At 31.7% G+C, this 20540-nt stretch overlaps 1 long non-coding RNA gene across 1 annotated transcript in view; it reads right to left on the reverse strand.

Annotated features, from left to right (window-relative positions):
* Positions 1-4002: 4002 nt before the first annotated feature.
* Positions 4003-20540, reverse strand: part of LOC124980461 (uncharacterized) — a 144787-nt gene continuing 128249 nt past the window's right edge. The window contains exon 7 of the long non-coding RNA XR_007107808.1: positions 4003-4980. This is a non-coding gene — a long non-coding RNA (uncharacterized LOC124980461). The remainder of the gene's footprint in view (positions 4981-20540) is intronic.

Below are 20540 nucleotides of genomic sequence, written 5' to 3' on the forward strand. Positions count from 1 at the left end.
TACATCCATTACCTGCTTCAAGTATAAAAGTGGTTTTAAATTTGGAGAGCATTAAGAATGGGAGATTGAGGCATAATTTTAGATGTAGGCAGGGGACAGATTGTGAAAGATTTCATATGCCCTGTAAATGAGATTAATTTTGTAGTGATTGAAAGCTGGTAAAGGATTTGAGTAGGTGAATAACTTAGTTAGATTTGTGATGTCAATTAAATCGTCAATGAGGATGATGAATATGGACAAGACTAGAGGCAGAGAAACCAGTTAGCCAACTACTGTGACAGTCCAGGTAGGACATGATGCAAACCTATATTTAGGCATCATGAATAAAGAAGAATGAATAGATTGGAGAAATAGAGAGAGAGAGAGAGAGGTAATCTGTACTGAAAAAGCAGAGAGGAAGAGGTATGTCCTTAATGAAAGTAGATAAAGTTATGGAATAGCTATTGTGGAAAGACCCTTTTAACCTGTAGTTAACCAACACATGAAAAACACTAGTCTGAGAAAATGCTCTTTGAAGGAAGGATCAAGTAAGTTGGAAATTCACAAAACACATAGCACATTAAAAGATACTCAGAAAGTTATTAAAACACAACCTGTTTAACTTTGTTTAACAATAATCCTGTCTTCCAAATGTATTGAACCGTGGAATCTTCTTTTCTTTTAATATTCCATATAAACAACGTTCTACCAAAATTACTTTGGGTACCACTGGTTTGACATATGGGCTTTAGTTAAGCTTAGAGAACATGGTTTTTTCAATCTTATCTTTAAAAAAAAGACTTAAATGCTGGTTATGTGAAATCTCTCTGGCTTCATTTATAGCTTTTGCTCATCACTTACACAACTCCAGTCCAGTCATACTGGTTTCCTTACCATTATTATAATATGCCAAACACAATCTCCTTTCAGTGTGCTGACATTTACTGTTTCCTTGGAAAGAATCCCCACTTGGGTATCTGCATACTTTGCTCCCTATTTCCTTAAGATCTTGGCTAAACTGCCATTTTATTAGAAAGGCCTTTGACAACTCTAACAAATGTTAACTTACACCCCCAGCACTCATGACACTTAATTTACTTAACTTTTTTTCATAGTATTGGTTGCTATCTAATATATTAAATATTAACTTATTTGTCTCACCTATAGAAGGTAAGCCCTATGAGTGCAGTCTTTTGTTTTATACTTAGTACTTGTGTGTAAATATGAACCTACTAATTAGCTGTTCAATAATTTAGTGATCATCATTTAACCTGTATCAATTAATTTATTCCATGTTAGAGTATTAGAGTAGATAATAGGTGAAATAATTACCAATCAACATATCAATCTATAAGAATAGTAATTTCATTTATAATATGGTTCATACTTTTCATATCCACATTCTATGTAAAATCTGATCAGTTTGGGGTTTTTGGTATTATTTTGTTTTGTTTTTTGATACTAGGGATTTAACCCAGAGGCATTCAATCACTGAGCCATATTCCCAGCCCTTTTTTATATTAGAGACAGGGTCTCACTGAAATGCTCAGAGCCTCACTGAGTTGCTGAGGCTGGCTTTGAACTTACAATCCTCCTGCCACAGCCTCCCAAGCTGCTGGGATTACTGGTGTAAAGCCAACACACCTAGCCAAGATCAGTTTTATTGTTAACAAAAATAACAACAAAAATTTATTTCAGGATTTTGGAAGCTTTCTGCTCTAACTTTCCAAAATTTTCTCTTAATCAAAAATAATCATAAAAATGTTTTGTGATTTTATCTATAGAAAATGCACAGACAACATTTTAGTATAACAATTGTTACAAATTTCTCTTTAACTGTCCTTCTTTAGTCACTGGCTGGCAAAAAAACTACAACCTGAAGTAATGAATGTAGCAACCTTCATTCTCTAAAGCAAAGTGTCATCTTCCTCAGTGCTGTAATGATTCCTTTCTATAACTTTAGCAATTGTCAAGTGCTGTAGTAGATTTTAGGAGTGTAATGCTTCCATTTCTAATTTTAGTGATGATGTTGTTCTTTAATACATGTCAGCTATTCAGTTGAACATACATGATACCATACTCTTATAGGAACATAAAATCCTCTAAAAATGAATTCTGACACATGTAAAAAATTTTCAAAATATCTCAGTATACAATTTGCAACTATTTCTTTAAAAAGAGAAAACAATCATAAATCAACACAGTATATACAAATGTTCCTAGACTCAATGGGGTTATGTCCCAATATACCCATTGTAGGTAGAAAATACCATGAATAAAAAATGCATTTAATATACCTGAGCTACCAAATATCATTGCTTAGCAAGACAATACCATAGAGTACTATTTTTTTATTCTCATGATTGCATGGACTGGGAGCTGTGACTCACTTCCAGCTGCTTAGCATCAAGAGAGTATCTTACAATATATCAGTAGTCCAGGAAAAGATCAAACTTAAGTTTCTACTGAATGCATGTCATTCTCACACCAGTATAAAGTTGAAAAATCATAAGCAGAACCACTGTAAGTCAGGATCATTTATACTTCAATTAGTTAGTATTCATAAAATATACTTATTAAGGAATAAAAACAGTTTGGTCATATGTAACTTTATAATCCAAGTAATAAACCCTCCAGCAAAAAAAAAAAAAAAAAAAAAAAATTCTATACAGCAGTCTAGTGACCAAATTAAAATAAAAAGCCTGAATTCTTTCCAATAAAATGATCTGCAATTGTATAGTAACTAAAAGTCTAAAATTATCCACTATCATTATGCAGGTGTCATGAATAAGTAGATGTATTCTGTAGTATTCTAAGTTATATTTAAAGTTAGTTTTACCTTCAAAAGTAAAGATACTTTTTAAGTACAAAAAGCCATAATTTAAAAATCATGAACTAGCTAAGTGGTCATGGTTAACTCATAGCCTCTGAGCCTTGGTCTCTTCTTCTGTAAAATAAGTGTGTTTTTTAGGATTTTTTCACACCCTTCCAAGCTTTAATATTCTGTGATCATAAAACAAATATGTTTTCCAACATATATACTCCTGAAAATCAAGAGAAATATTTCTGATATCAAGAAATCCAGGTTCCCTTAAAAGCTTACTTCTTTGAAAATTAGACAATTAAACATATTTATACTTCATAATGAAACACCTCAATTTGTACTAAAATGTAATGACTACTGCTTATCTACTTGAGGTGAATAAAAGCTGAGGACAATTTATTACAGCATAGAAAGGACTCTTGAATACTAGAAGGTCACAGCCTATGTACTGAGCTGCTAGCAAAACATCTATGTGCTCCAAAGCTACCATTTTTCTTCCTTGACAAAGACTCCATCTGCCACTGAGCCATTTACAGCCTCCAAGTCAGAATATCAATGATTTCCAACCATTCTGAAAGCCTGCTTTCACCTTGACATCACCTCTGTAATACATCTACAGCAGATGATACATATATCCCCAAATATGAGCACGAAGCCCATGCTTTATTCACCTGATAGATATTTAAGCTGCCCTTAATGTAACATTTTTATTAATGCTAGGTTGCAAAAGAACTTTAAATGGTATATATTTCCTACAATTCCTGTGGCTTTACTTACATATTTTAAACCAGGTATATTCATAAAACATTAAAACCTATAAGATTATACAAGGTTTTCAATAGTGGCTTTATAACTAAGACAACAGAATTCTATCATATCTACATTTAATACAATCTGCTACAAAATTATTTTTCTGAAGTGCTGAGAATCAAACCTAGGGTGCATGCTAGACAAGTGCTCGACCATTAAGATACATCCTCACCCCTCTAAATTATTTTTTATAAAACATTTTATTCCCTTAGAAATTGAAAACATTAAAACAATGAAAAATGTTGAAAAAGTTTCTAGTTTTATACTCTAGTCAGTGTTTTTAACATTGTAAACAAGTGAAACCTATTTCCCTAGCAGTAAAAATACAACCAGAAAATTTTTCAATTATATTTTTATTTCCCACTAATTTTGTTTAACAAAGCCTTGGAAATCAATGTTAACAACCAAGAACTATTAAAAACATATCTTCCATCCCTTTTAAACAAAAAGCAGTATAATCCTTGGCCATTAATATCTGTACAAATGGAAATAAAATTTTATTTAAAATGTTACTTTTATCTGAAAGTAATTATTCTCTACAAATAAAGAGTGAATTAAGGCCTATTGATGTGTAAAATATTATGGGAAGTACAAAAGAGTAAAACAAGATTTTTGGCCTCAAGCTAGTGAAATAATAAATTTACTCATGAAACATCTAAAAAGACAAGGCACTTCACAGTGAGAGGAAGGGTTACACAAGAAAGAATTCTGGAATTAAGGGGTTAGAAGACTTAGTCTACTTACATTTCTACCCCGAACCCTTCAAATACTTTTAGCTCCAGGAAACCACTTATTCAAAAGTAAGGATGAGAATAAATGACATCCAAATTCTTCTTCTCCTCTAGCACTTTATGATAATTGGATACCATGTGTTCAGATGTCAAATGATTACAGATACTACCTGACTCCAGATTTTGCACACTGTACTCCCTTTAGGCCAGTATTGAGAAGAAAATAAGATTTGAGTTGGGTCTTGAAGGATATACATATACATGAAAAGGCAGTGAGAATTTTCCAGAAAAGGAGAATAACATAAACATACTAGTAAAAAAGAAATCATGATTTCAGATATGTTAATGTGGCAATGTTATCCACAATGAGTAAGAGGAGACATGATACTGGATACAGAGAAACTAGTAAGTAAACTAATACAACTATCTAAGCATGAACTGAATAGGATAGTAATGGGAATGAAAGGAAAACAAAGGTTGTAAAAGATATTGAAGACAGATCACTGGCACTTTTAAGTTTTGATTATCTGGAGCCAGAAGAAAGACAGTAATCCAAAGTGATGCCAGGAGTTCATATCTTGATGTGGGAAATGGTGATACTATGAAGAGAAAGAAGCCTGAAATGTGATCCAGTTTCTAAAACAATAAAAGAGAAAGAGAGTATACATTAAAAGAAATAAAGTCACCTAATTTTCAGAAACAAACACGGAACTCAATTAGATCCTCATACAAGAGTCTCTACCTTAAACTAGCTATTTAATACAGACCAAGTCACTCTGAAATTTGGGTTTTTCAAAATGAAAATATAGGACTTAAGAAGCATTTTTAAATTCTTTTTAGCTTTATATGAACACATTATCTTAATTTTCCCACAAACCCGAAGTTACAATCTTTTAAAATAGTCTTAATCCTTGCTGATTTAATATTTTTATACATATGAAAAGTTGAGAAATATATAAAGTTCATTATTATAAAAAATAAGAATGATCACTTTAACCCAACAGATATGAGAAATGATACAACTGTCACAAAACTGAAGGCAGAATCTGAAATTTCAGAATTAACCTTGCACTCCTGATCCTGTGTCGGCCATTAACTGGTCATTCATTAAATATCCTTTAGTAAGAACTAGGAAGAAGCCAAAAGAGATACAATTTCCATATTTAAGCATATCAAAACCTTATTGGTGAGATAAAAGTGAATGCACATATAAACAATAAAAAAACTTCCTTTTACTGTAGACCAAGCTACATACCAAGGAAATCATTACTTAACATCATTTCCAAGAAAAGGTAACTTTATACTGACCCAATCTAATTACATCTAGTCTAATCTAATCTGAAACTGTGGTGAAAAGAAAAATGTATTATGAGGGGGTTTCCTAATTTAAAAAGAGGCCACATTCAAATTAAAAGTGTTCATTTTGCATACTATTAATTTCACATAATGTTTCCCCATAATTCCAAATAAAAACTTCCTATGTATTTCTATGGCATCATGTCAAATATAAAGAGGATTTTAAAAGTATGTTTTTGGAGGGATTTATAAAGCCAAAAAGGAAACCAATTTTGTTTTACAAAACATTAAATTATAATTTAAATTGTATTCTGAGAAGATTCTTACTCAAAAAATAGTTTTTAAATTAGAAAACAATTCTAATTTTCTATAAAATTCTAATTTTTAACAAATATATAACAGGGAATTTAACTTATGGTAATTTATCTTATTTCTTTCATTCAAAAAGTGTGCTGATAATAAATTAAAATCATATGCCAGGGCTGGGGATATAGATCAGTTGGTTGAGTGCTTGCCTCTCAAACACAAGGCCGTGGGTTCAAATCCCCAGTACTGCAAAAAAAAAAAAAAAAAAAAAAAAAAAAAAAAAAAAAAAAATCATATGCCAGAGTTTATTACTTTTAATTCTGCAGTCCTAACTTAAAATTAACATTATGCTCAAATAAACACATAATTAAATTGGCACATGTTACAGATACTCAAGCATGATAAATTCTTATTCTTTGGGAAAAAATATTTCTATGCATTAATGAAATTTTATCTCTAAAATCACTTATTTCATAGTAACATATACTTTTATTTGAAGAATATGATAATAGCAAACTTTATCCAACTAAATAAGTTCAATGTTCCCCATGCAGAACTGGGGTTGTAGCTCAGTGGCAGAGCGCTTGCCTAGCATGTGCCACTCACTGGGTTCAATTCTCAGCACCACATATAAATAAGTAAAATAAAGGTCCATTGGCAACAAATATTATTTTTTAAAAAATATTTCCCTAAAAAAACAATATTCAGCATGTACAACTGTTATGGTATAGTACTTAAAATAAGACAATTAAATGGATTAAATATGTTTAGTGTTAAGATATGAAAATGCAAATACAACTTCATATGATGAATTCAGCTCTCTTTAAAGATACAATATTTTCTATTACTAACGTTTAACTAAAGTAAAACCAATTATTTTTCCATCTTTCATAGCAAAACCCTTGTTAAGAAGAGGTCTGGAGTTACTACAATTGTTTGATTCCTTAGCCAGCGTTAACCATAAGGTGGAAGTGGTTTATTGCTGCGATGGTGATTTGGTAATTGATTCCCAAATCCTCATATATTAGTGACTTATTTTTAAATGGCACATTAGAAAACAATAATTTAAAATAAAACTGAATTGCAGTATATAAAAATTATACTGTACACAAATTTGTGGATCCCATGAGCAACTATAAACACATTAAAAACTCATTCAATTGAACAAATATTTATTTAAACAAGTTTGAGGGCTTAAGTTCCAACCTTGAACAGACATGAGATATAAGGTAGTTTTGTCTACAAGGAGCTCACAATCTGATACTTTAAACAGAAACATCTCAAAGAGTTTCATAAAATGTTTCGAAGTGTTCATATTTTTATTAAATGAGGAAACAGTATGTTTAATTTTCATTTTTAATAATAAAAAAGATAATACATTTCTTAGTAATAAACAAAAAACAGGCCTCTGAAGACTATAATGCATATCATGTGTAGTGGTAGCAATCAGATTAGAATACCCAATGACTGTAAAACACAGGTAAACAATGATATTAGTTTACATGATAGTTCTGATGTTTTTACATTTTTTAATTTATTGAGGAGTAGAAGCATAAGGTGTATTGACAGAGAAATGAAAGCCACTGAAGGACATAAAACGACAACTCAGCAAATTCACTTCAAGAAAATCTTCATTAAATTCCTCAGCTGCTTTTATCCAAAGTTCTTACATAGCACATTAAGATGTCTTTGTTTGGGTTGGGGATATAGCTCAGTTGGTAGTGTGCTTGCCTCACATTCAATCCCCAGCACCACAAAAAAGAAAAAAAAAAAAAAGATGTCTTTATTCAAAACCCAATCTTAAAAAGAGGAGACGTAATGATAATTTTTATATGAAAAGTCAAATGATGTAATTCTTGAATGAGTACGAAAATAATAAAAACAAACCAGTTTATTTGATGACACTGAAAGAACTTCAAACATAGCATATGAAAGCAGTTTTTAACTTTTAAATGTTGCCATAATGTAAAATTTTAATCTATGCTTAATAAACAAAATTAAACCATGATTTTAAAATATTGCTATTTTAAAATATTACATAATAGTGAGGAAATGGAAGTAACCCAAGGGTCCATTCAAAACTGAAAACATAAACAAAATTTGGAAAACACATACACACACAGGAATATTATTCAGCCTTAAAGAAATTCTGGTACAAACCTAGATGCCCTTCAATAGATGAATGGATAAAGAAAATGTGGTACATATACACAATGGAATATTACTCAGCCTTAAAGAAGAAGAATAAAATTATGGTATTTGCAGGTAAATAGATGGAACTAGAGAATATCATGCTAAGTGAAATAAGCCAATCTAAAAAACCAAAGGTTGAATGTTTTCTCTGAAAATCAGATGCTGATCCATGATGTTTGGAGGGTGGTTAGGGAAGAATGAAGGAACTTTGGATTGTGCAGAGGGGAGGGGTGGGGCAGTGGGGATGGGAAGGACGTTAGAATGAGACAGACATTATTACCCTATATACATGTATGATCACACTACTGGTGTAACTCAGCACCTTGTACAGAGGAATGAGAAGTTATGCTCCGTTTGTGTACAATATGTCAAGATGCTTTCTACTGTCATGTATAACCAATTAGAACAATTTTTTTTAAATGAAAATAATCTAAAAAAAAAAAAAAGAAATTCTGGAATATGTTATGTGGATGAACCTTCAGGACATTACACTAAGAGAAATAAACCAGTCACAAAAAGATAATTACTATATGACCTCATTTGCATGAGGTACTTAGAGAAATTAAATTAATAAAAACAGAAAAATAGAATGGTGGTTGTCAGGATCTAGAGGAGAGAAAGAATGGATGTTATTGTTTGATGGGCACAGATTTTCAGTTTTATAAGATGCAAAGAATTCTGGAGATGAATGACAGTGATGATTGCACAACAATGTGAATATACTTAAGATCACCAGACAGGTGTTTCATTTCCCTAAGTCCAAGACTCAGTTTTATGCACTCCAAAGGATAAACTTTAGTCTTCTAGTATATGACTGAGGAACTGCTACCTGACCGTGTTAAAAGTGAAAGAGATCTGAGGAAGTTAATTGGGTAAACAAACTTTTCTTATTTAATGAATTTTAATAAACATTATAAATTTTCATAAAGTTTTGGTATGTTGAATTTCACTTATACCAGTAACTGAACCCCTTCTCCCCAGAAAGACCTAAAACTGCTCACTGCTGAGAGGTTTCAAAGATGTTAACTATGTTTTTCTTGGTTTAATCACTGTTAGCTGATTATTTAGTTATTTAGTTGTCTCAATCTAGTAAATCAATTAATACTCATTTCTCCAACTTCCAGAGTGTTGTTATTCCTCTCCTTTTTCTTTGATTATACCTATTTAAAAATCTTTTTCTATCAAACTAGCAGGGCCTTAGCAGTTAGTTGAGATAAACATGTACATTAAATCAATCATTTTCATCAGAAGTCTACCATACTCTCCTTGAATCTCACAAAGGCTTTTCTATTTTGAAAATTTCCTGTAAGAAGAAGCCAGTTTCAGGGAAAAAAGTTCTGCAATTCACTTTAAAGGTTGAATATATATATACAGGTTTGCTATCCTCACTTGAAACGATGCTGCTGTTGCTATTGCTACTGTTATTTTTCTTTTATCATAATCTTTTTTATACTTTTTCTATCTTAAATCCTTTGTACAATACCATACTATCCTTTTTATTAAAAATTTATATTAACTGTTAAGAAGGAAATGACCCTTTCTCCTTCAGTTTCTTCAGTTCTTTTAGCATACTTATATCCTAAATTATGTCATATCTTGACATGAGTTCACTCTGCCTTTATTTATAAGTTTGCACTCTCTTGAGGTCTGTGCCTAGAGTTCATACAATTTAACTTTCTAAACTCTTCCCTTTGATTCTCGGTCTATAGATTCATAAATCACTATAAACCAATGAATAAACAAATGCATGAATGAGTAACTGAATACAGGCACACCATATATTGATTAAGTTAATGAATAGCTCACAATTTCTACTGAGGGAATTTTTGCCAAGCAGAATCATTGAGAGTAAACAACTTTCCTTTTGATGAGTTGCTTCATGTCTCTTCTCTTAATACTATTAACCAAAGTATACAAGAAGAAAAATAAGACAGAGACTGGAAGTGTATAAATTGGTTTAAGAATGTCTCTTACAAAATTAACTCAGTGCACACACTGTGTCTTAGTGGATTTTCCACTTCATAACAGAAGAGCCCAGACTGGGTAAATTACAAAAAAATTACTTGGATCATGGTTCTGTAGGATGGAATGTACACGATGAAATTGCTGCATCTAATGAGGGTCTTCTTGCTGCATCACAACATGGTGAAGGCATCACGGAGAGAGTATGCATGTGTGTGGGAGGAGAAACAGTGTGGTAGGGGAAACAGTGAAACTCCCTTCTTTATAAATAAATTTCCATGTTAAAGGTCTTAATAAATGATGAGGTCAGTGCCCCAAACATAATCATCTCTTAAAGGTCTGAGTTCTTAATAATGTTACAATAATAATTAAATTTCAACATGAATTTTGGAGGGAACATTTAAACCATAGTACAATGGCTTATTCTTTTATTCCATATTATTTCTATCATATGAACAGCTAGCAAGTATTTATTCAGCATTATTGTTTCTGCTTCAAAATATATCTATCACATCTTGAACACAAAGTAGTTTTATATTCTCTGAGTGCACTACAGTAGAAACAACATGGTTTTTAGTTAGAGAAACATGAATTATGGTCTAGGGGGTATCTTCCAAAAGCACATGTCTGAGACAATGCAGGAATGTTCAGAGCTAAAATGATTAGATTATAAGAACTGTAACCTAATCAGTTAATTGATCCATTTGATGTATTCATAATTTGAAAAGACTATTGTACTAAGCAGTAACTGTAGACAGATAGGGTATAGCTGAAGGAAGTCACTGGGGCATGCCTTTGTGGTTTATATTTTGTCTTTGGTGCCTTACTTGCTCTTTCTTCCCAGCTGTCATAAACTGAGCAGCCTTCCTCCACCACAACCTTCCCCCAGAGCAATGAGCTGGCTGACCATGGACTGAGACCTATGAAACCATATGCCCCAAATACACTTTTCCTCCTTAAATCTGTTGTCAGGGATTTTGGTCATGGTGATGAAACACTGACTAACACACCTAGTTTTGACCCTTATTAATTATGTCAATTTGGAACAGTCACTGATTGATTGATTGGTACTGAGTGCTCTCCCACTGAGCTACATCTGAGTGCCCCCCCGCACTGTTTTACTTTTCTTTTTGAGACAGGATTTCACTAAGTTGCTGAGGTTAGCTTTGAACTTTCAATCCTTCTGCCTCAGCCTCCTGAGTTGCTAGGATTACAGAAGCATGCTACTGTACCCAGCTGGACCATAATATTAGTAAGTCTAATAAAATAATACTTGGAAACTACTAAATAATTAGCCTTCATTTTAATTCATTAGAGGGCAGGAACTGAAAGGTTGAAGAAATCCTAAAAGCAGATAGAATACATCTGTTGTAATAAGCACTGTTGATCACTCAGGTTCACTAATTTAACTGAGAAGCAACAGGTCATAAGCAAAGATAAAAAATTAATATAATTGACTATATTTACAATGGGTAAAACCATATCCTTCAAACATAGTAGGTATTCAACTAATCGTCTGTTGAAATAAAAAATAACTTACAGAAATTTCAAGCTTATGATTTCTTACACATTTTCTAGATTTGTATTTTTTAAGAAATGAGGTGGTCCAGATGTTAAATACGGACATTCTTGAGTCATAATTCTTGTTTTACCATTTACTCACTGTATGATCTTGAGAAAATTCCTAAATCTAAGTTTCAATTAAAATTAGGAAATTGGGGGCCTAGGTATAGCTGAGTAGTAGCATGTATATTTATAATGCATAAGACCCTGGGTTCAATACCCAGCATCAAAAAAAAAAAAAAAAAAGGCAGGGGTTATTGATAATTTAAACATACTTTTAACATTTCATATTACTGTTAGGGTTAAGAAAACAAAAATTCTTATTTTGGTCCTGTATAGCCTATATCTTCTAGTTACTGAATTCATACCATAATCTTTGCTCTCTGTATTCCAATGACACTGGCTTTGTACTCTTTCCTTCAATGTTCTGTGTTTCCTCCATATTTACCTATGTAGTACACTTACTGGAGTTTTTGGTTTCTTCAGATGTCTTACGTTATCATCTACAGTTATTTCATTTTAGCATGAAGAACTCCCATTAGCATTTCTCATAAGGCAAGTCTACTAGTAACAAATTCCCTTTTGAAAATACATTCAAAAAGCTTAAGGAAACCATAGACAAAGGACAAAAAAAAAGGAAAGCAATGTATGAATAAGGATATCAGCAAAGAGAAATTTTAAAAGGAAATAAACACACATTCTGGAGCTAAAGAAAAAATATCATACCTAAATAAAAATTCAGTAGAGGGGTTAGAGAAGATGTGAGCAGGCAGAAAAAAAGAACCAGCCAATTTGAAGAGAGGTCAACTGAGATGATCTAATATAAAGAGCAAAAAGAAAAAAAGAATAAAGAAAAGCAAACGAAGTCCATGGAACCTGTGAGACATGAACAAGTGGGCCAACATGTTTGTTTTCAGTGTGCAGAAATGAGAAGAGACAAAGAAAGAAGCAGAATCAATATCTGAAGAAATAATTGGTGAAAACTTCCCAAATTAGAGGAAAGACATGAATCTACATATTCTGAACACAGTCAACAAACTCCATGTAGGATGAATTCAAAGTGATCCACACCAAGATACGTTATAATCAACTGTTGAAAGTCAAAGAAAGAATCTCAAAAGCAGTAAGGGAGAAGAAACAAGGAATTTCCAATATTTAACAGTCAATTTCCACTTGAAATCATGAAGGTCAAAGGCAGTGAAAGACATAGTAACAAGTGTTAAAAAAAAAAATCCTGCCAACTAAGAATTCCATACCTGACAAAATCATACTTTTCAAATAAGAAATTAAGGTATCACTAGATTAATAAAATGAATGAGATTAATGTTAAAAGCATCTAGCACCATGGCAAAAAAAAGAAGCAGTGTGCCATAAAAGAAAAGATTTAGGCTCCATGTCAAATGTCATAATTTGAACCCAGAACTTCACTGACTGTCACGTGACACTGGGAAAATTGCTGTACTTCTCAATAGCTTTGTTTTCCCACTTGTAAAATGAGGATAATGATTTTACCTCCTCACAAAGTTATTAGGGGGACAAAATCTGTTAAGCAATAAACTCATGAAGGGGTTCCTGACACAATTAAGCATTCAAATGTTGACAATTGCTTATTATTATGTCTATCATCAACATTTTTACACAGTTCTAGAAATGTTAGTTTTTATTTCCTTGAATTTTCCATATTTCTGTGAAACATACACCAAATACTGAGAAAGTTATGAAACAATAATCAACAATAATGAATTTTTGTTTGCTGGAGAAATGTAGATTAGCAAAATCAAGAAAATTTATTTTAGATGTGTTAATTATATTGGCTCTATGTTCTGTCACTTCCTTTAGCAAAGTCTAAGTCTCTTTTATCAGAGAAGCCGAGTAAAAACTGATTTTTTTCCCCTTAAGATTGTCTCAGAGGGGCTGCTCAGTGGTACAGTGCTTGCTTAGCATGTGTGAGGCACTGGGTTCAATTCTCAGCACCACATAAAGAGAAAGAAAATAAAGGTATTTTAAAAAAATGACTGTCTCTGAGAGAGATGCTTATTCTTTACTGGGGTACAGATTTGTTCTTTTTACCACACAAAATTATTATCATATATAAAACAATTTGTAACAAATTTTTAATACCAAATACATAGTCAGTGTACACATTTCTTTGTAATATTTTTAATTTGTTTGTTTGTTTAAATTTGAACTCAAATAAGATCCATACCTTGGAATTGGCTCATGTAACTCTAAAGTCTCTTTCAATCTGTAGGTGCTTCCATCTCAGCCCAATACTAATCTTTTTTTTTTTTTTTTTTTTTTTTTTTTTTTTTTTTTTTTTTTTTTTCTGGTGTTGGAGATTGAGTCCAGGGCCTCATGCATGCTAAGCATGTAGAATACAACTGAGATATACCTCTAGTTTCTTCCCTTAATTCTCTTATCAAAGACACTAGGTTTTAGAGTCTCCCACAGTTTGAATGTTTCTGATTAATATCCCCCCACTACCATATTAAGTGATATCACTTAATATGCTCTTTTATTTATTTCTTGTAAATCAGGCTTGATCATATTTGTTTGTTTTGGTTTCTCCGGATAGCTTCATAATAGTGATATATACTTCTGTTAGCAAATACATACTGTATTTCTTAGGCAAAACAGGGACAACGATAAGGTCTAACTCAAAAGTAAGAGGATTAAATAAACCAAATGTTTAAATCAGTACCACGCAAACAGTAAGCATTCCACAAACATAACTTCTTACTATAATCCAACTAGAGAATCAACAGAATTTTATATAAGATTAGATGTGAGTTTTTCACATAGTTGAAGATAACTAATGTTTTGCTTGAGTGGTTAAGAAAATGTTGATATTATTGATCAATATAAGGAATTTATAAAGAAGAAAAGGTTTGTGAGAAATTAAAAGAAAAGGAGTTCAAGTTAGATATGGATATGTTGAATTAAGTTGACTGTGGAATAGCCAGGTACAAATGCCATATAGAGAACTGGAAATAAAAGGTACTAACCTAAAAGAAAGGTCTGGGAGGCTACAAAAAGAGATTACAAGTTGAGAGAAAAGGAATCTTAAGGAAGGCTGTAGCTATCAAAACAGACCACAAGACCATGAGAAGAATGTGTTGATAGTGGATAAGGAGAGGTAGTAGCACTTAAAGAAAAGGAAATGTATAGAAAAAGACATGCAGACAAAATCATCATCATCTTTGTGGCTGAAAAAAAGTGTTCTCACAATAAAAGGATGTGTGTTGGAAAGTAAAAGGAAATTAATTTACATAGATAGGACAAGGCTAAAATGCTTTGAAATTCAGGAATAGGTAATTCAATTTAAGTACGAAATAAGACATTAAAGAAGTCAACAAGACAGGTGATCATTATGTTGTAGAAACATAATATAAAAATCTACCATAACAGAAATGGAAAAGTAGAAAATATACTTGTTATATTATTCTAGAGAATTTTAATTTATGCCAGTTTTACCTCCACTTAATTGTAAAGGAATATTGTTGCCTTTGGGCAATATTCCAGAGGTAGGAGATGGTATCTTTACTTACTTTCCATATTCCTTTCTGGCTCCTCCTGCCTTTTTCTCCTCTTCCCTGGGATCAATGCCTCTCAAATTGCCTTTAGTACAAAAAGTTACAGTTTTGTAAAATACTGAAAAAAGAAAAAAAGAAGTTTCCTGGCTAATATGGGTGGAGTCCATTGTGCTGCAGAACTAGTAATACAAACATAAATGATCACAGATCACCGTAATGGATATAATAATTTAAAAAAATAGAAAATACGAATGTGTTATTGACTGTTACTTTGCCATTATTTTCCAATTGCATTTGGATTTAACATTGCTATAGTCTTGTGTGCCTTGAATGTTTTTAGATCCCCACCATTTCTTTCTCTAATTAAAATACTTTGATTTAGATCATTCTGATGTCATCAGGTCATCACTTGGTACAAGTGAACCATTTACATAACCAAATCTATCTGCCATTTTCTCAATAGACAGAAATAATAAACAAAATATACCCTGAAAATGCTTAGTAATTGGTTATAAGATGGGCATCCTAGATGATCTAAGAGTATGTTCATATTAACATTGAAATTTTAAAATTCTTACAGAAACTCTCTTTCCCACTAAAGAGAATATATTTACACACTTAAGTTCAAGAACCCCAGTGTTGAAGAATATTACTATAACAAAAATATCAAATAGTAGGAAGGGAGAAAATGGTTGGGAAATTACTTCTAACTTTGGGGATCCAGAGGTTTTATGCATTATATTTTAAGTGAATTGTGACATTTGAATTTATTGTCAAATATATACAGTTTCTGAAATTTCCTTTCCCTAAAGCTGACACTGAAAATATAAAGCTACTAGGGTAAAACAAAGACACACAGGGATATACTCAGTGGTAAGGGCAATGAAGAAACAAAAGTCATAAATTTCATGAACAAAAGTTGAAGGGTTTCTTTTGAGGAGAAAGGAAATCAAAGAATATAACTGCAAGCATTAGATATGGTATTCTTTGCACACTCTAAGATTATACATACTCCCTTGCATTGTGATGGCAAGATACTTATCGATGTAATTTTTTAGAATGCATTATAAATGTATTCATGACAGATGCAGTGGCACACACCTGTAATTATAGCTGCTTGGGAGGTTGAAGACAAGAACTGCAACTTTGGAGCAACCTGGGCAAGCTGGCAAGACCCTGTCTTAAAATGAAAGAAAAAAATAATCTGGGGATATAGCTCAGTGACTAAGTACTTGCCTAGCACATGTAAGGCCTGGGTTCAATGCCTAATACGAAAAGAGAAGAGAAGAGAAGGGGAAGGGAGGAGAAAAAGAAGAGGAGAGGAGAGGAGGAGAGGAGGGGAGAGAAGGGGAGAAGAGAGGAGAGGAGAGGAGGGGAGGGGAAGGGGAGAAAAAGAAAAGAAAAAAGAATGTATTCACATAAGGAAGCATCACACTTTTTAAAATATTTTTTAGATATCCATAGACCTTTATTATTATTCATTTATTTATATGTGGTGCTGAGAATTGAACCCAGTGCCTTATACATGCTAAGCAAGTGCTCTACCACTGAGTTACAACCCTAGCCCCACTTCAGTAAACTTTTGATGCTATATAACAACGACAAAGAAGTTTTCATTTTTCTCAAAATCCTTTCTTTTCCAGTTATTTTTTTGTATATTTATAGAAAAAGAACAAAAATATCAGATATCCCATAGGACAGTCTACAACACCCATATTCCCATCTCTATAAACAATTTCTGCAGACCACACCTGTGTTTTATCCACTCCTTGACTAACATTTCTATAAATGTACATCTCACAGCAAAAGTATAAAGTGTACATTGGTTTTCTACAAAGTGTGAGAAGAGAATGATTTACTAGCCAGATTAAATTTCATATAACCTTAATTTAGAAAATATTCTTCTCTATAAGAGTTTATATATGTGCTAGACTTTGTGTTGATTACAATAAGAACCATCAAACCAAAGCAGAGCTGGGTTTTCTTTTATATCCTCTAACACTTCATAATTATTCCTGGACCTGTTAATGTTTCTGTTTAGGGAGATATATTAAGTAGGAATTTATTTAGGATTTCAGATAATAAAATCATGTGACTGTGTAACATTAGACACTTTCACATATTCAAAGGAAGTTTAATTTCTTTTGGGATCATTTATACCAGAGACCACTCATATATAAAATATTACATGAGCTAAAACTCTATTAATCATTAGAGGAGATACGTAGGGGTATATGGAAGGTTTCTTTTATCCAACTAAACATTTTAGGAATAGCAATGTAAAATAAATCTATATAAAGTAATTAAAATGGTTGTTGCATAATTTTGAAGTTATTGTTCAAAAAATTCAAAAGCAAAACATTTAAGACATATTTTATAACTTCATTAATATTTTTAATACTTTTAGATTTATTGGTTTCCATAAAATACAGAAACGTATATGTAGACTTTTACTTTGGGCTTTGGCACTGTTGCTATATTTCGCCTAAGATATTTAAAAATTGACTATAACTTCACATTTGGTATTAGAACAGTAGAAAAATAAAGGTTAGCTAATACAGAATAGACTTGTTCTAGAAATGGTTGACTTTTGTACTTTTCAAATCATGACTTAACTTCCACAGAGAACATATTGGGAAAGACATTTAACCTTGCCAAATCTCAGTTTAGTCACCTAAAAATGTAATACTATATCTTCAAAAATTGTTAAAGGTTCAAACAGAAAGCACCTAGCATCTTAAGAAGCAGTGAACAAATAAATGTTAGCTTTGTTCTTCCTTTCTCAACACTTGTATCAAAATAATTCCTAAAAATATTTAATGGAAAAACATAAATAATATTAAAATTATTAATATTATAAGAAAACATCACTAGGCACCTAGCACTTACCAAATATTATGGTTTATAGGGGAAAAAACAAGGGTGTGTACCTCCTTCCTTTAAGGATACTTTCTGAACATTGCACACACTACTTCTGCTTATATATCTCTAGTCAAAACTTAGTCACATGATATCTAGCTCTAAGAGACTGAAATGATATTTTTATTCCAGATTGATACATTGGGGAAAAACAGAAGACGGGGGAAAGTCAACAGCATGGGGAAATAATCAGTTATTGTCACTTCTGGTTGTATCTTATCTACTCCTTGACTAACATTTCTATAAATGCACATCTTACAGCAGAAGTGTAAAGTGTACATTGGTGTTCTACAAAGTGTGAGAAGAGAACGATTTACTAGCCAGATTAAATTTCATATAACCTTAATTTAGAAAATTAAGTTATTGGTAGGTAACTAGCATTTTAAATATATAATCTAACATGGGTATTCCTAATAGTGAGTACACCATACAACTGTACAGTAATTATCTCTAAATCTCAATTATTAAGTTAAATATTTGTATTGGTAAAGAACAATGTTAAAAATTTATAAAATCTTTAAAAAATTAAGGTAATATTTATAATAAAATTACCATGGAGAAAGGGAATTTTAATGAAAACATAAAAGATCACTATAATTATAAAGATATTTTTGTAATAGATTATTAAGGATATAGCAAAATATTAAATAAGAACATTTTTAAAATAATATTACCACAATAGGCACTGTAGTAATGAAATTATATACAAACAAAACTGCATGTAAATAAATTATATTCATACTTTTGGAGAAAAAGGATTTGAAGAGATTTGAGAAGAAAAACTCTATGAATCACTTCATTATGCTTTCTAATAAATGTTGACTTTCAAAGAAATAAGAAATGATCACAAAATAGTAAAAATTTTAATACAATAAAGCAAAATGAGGTTGAGTCTAAGTTCTCAAATTATATAATTTTAGGCAAGTGATGATGGTATGATAAAAAACAAAAGAATTCGGTATGTGCCATCCTCTATAGTAAGTGCTTTATGAACTTTATTTCATTTAGTAAAGTTAAACAACACTCCTGAGATACAAATATATCCCTTTTTTAGAGAAGAAAAAATCTTGAATCTCAGAATAAGTAACTGACACAAGATTATAGCTGCTATACAACAAATAGCAGAGTACAAACTTAAAAGATTTTTCTGACCTCAAGTCCATGTTCCTAACCATTATGCATACCACTACCCCTCTAGACCTTGGTTTTCTCAACTATTTTATAAGGGGAATATGTACAATATGAACTGTTTTTAAAGTTCATTCTGGCCTTTCAAGAAGTTGGCACTCTAGTGAGGTCTGAATCCCTTTCCCCAAATAAAATAACATTACAATAGTTCTAATGGCCTCTTTGCTGGAACTTACATAAGTCAATAAAGTTATCACTAGTACATGTAATGCAGAAGGTAAAAATAGATTTACTAAAACTTGTACATGAAAGAGCTACAATGTATAAGTATCATAAATTTGGATGTTTAGGAAATATCCCTGATCTTTATGGTTGATTTCATGCTCCTTGATGTATCTATGAAGGAGCAAGCCATAAAGTTTAAGAGTTAAGAGGGAAGAAAGGTAATGAACATTATATTTTAAATCTCATAACAGTCCTTTTAAATATATATAATACATCATTTTATAGGTGAAGATGCTGACGTACAAAGAGAATGATATGCTTGAATCATATAAGTAGTACATAGTGGTATTAGTACTTAAATTGATATATCTGGTTCTAAAAACTATGCTCCTTCCTATTTACTCTGTTTTCTATAGTTCAGTCATGGATTTTCATGTATAAATATCTTCCTCATTTAAATTTTGATACTGGAAAACTAAAGATGCTAATTGATTTAGGACTTTCTGTAGTATTGATGATTATCACCAGGCATTTGTTGAGTACAGTACGAAGATGTATATTAAAATAAATATCAAAAACACCAGATATTTTTATCAGCAACCAAGAATTAATAAAATTTATGTATGAACAAACTATTAGGGAAGAAGAATTATTTCAATTAGGATGATTATTTTACTTTTGAGATAGCATGTCAACAAGTTGCCCAGGCTGATTTCAAACTTGAGATCCTCTTGTTCTACCCCTCTGAGTAGCTGGGACTACAGGCATGCACCACCACACCTGGCTTCATTTAAAAGATTTTAATATTTTTATAGACTGTGACATAGAGGAAAAATAATAGAAATTTTCCTGACTTCCAAAAATTGGAGAAAAATATGTATATATTACAGAATATATAAATACCCATTTATAGCTTCAGCTCTATAATATCACCCTCTCTAACCACAACATTCTACCCTTAGTATGTCATCTCATTATCATAGCTGATCTCTGACTAGTCCCCTGACCGCTCCATTTTCTTTGAATAAATCAGCCCTTTCCTGGAATCATTTTTCTCTAGACCCATGATCA

Source organism: Sciurus carolinensis, chromosome 3, assembly GCF_902686445.1.
Source record: "Sciurus carolinensis chromosome 3, mSciCar1.2, whole genome shotgun sequence".
Classification (NCBI taxonomy): domain Eukaryota; kingdom Metazoa; phylum Chordata; class Mammalia; order Rodentia; family Sciuridae; genus Sciurus; species Sciurus carolinensis.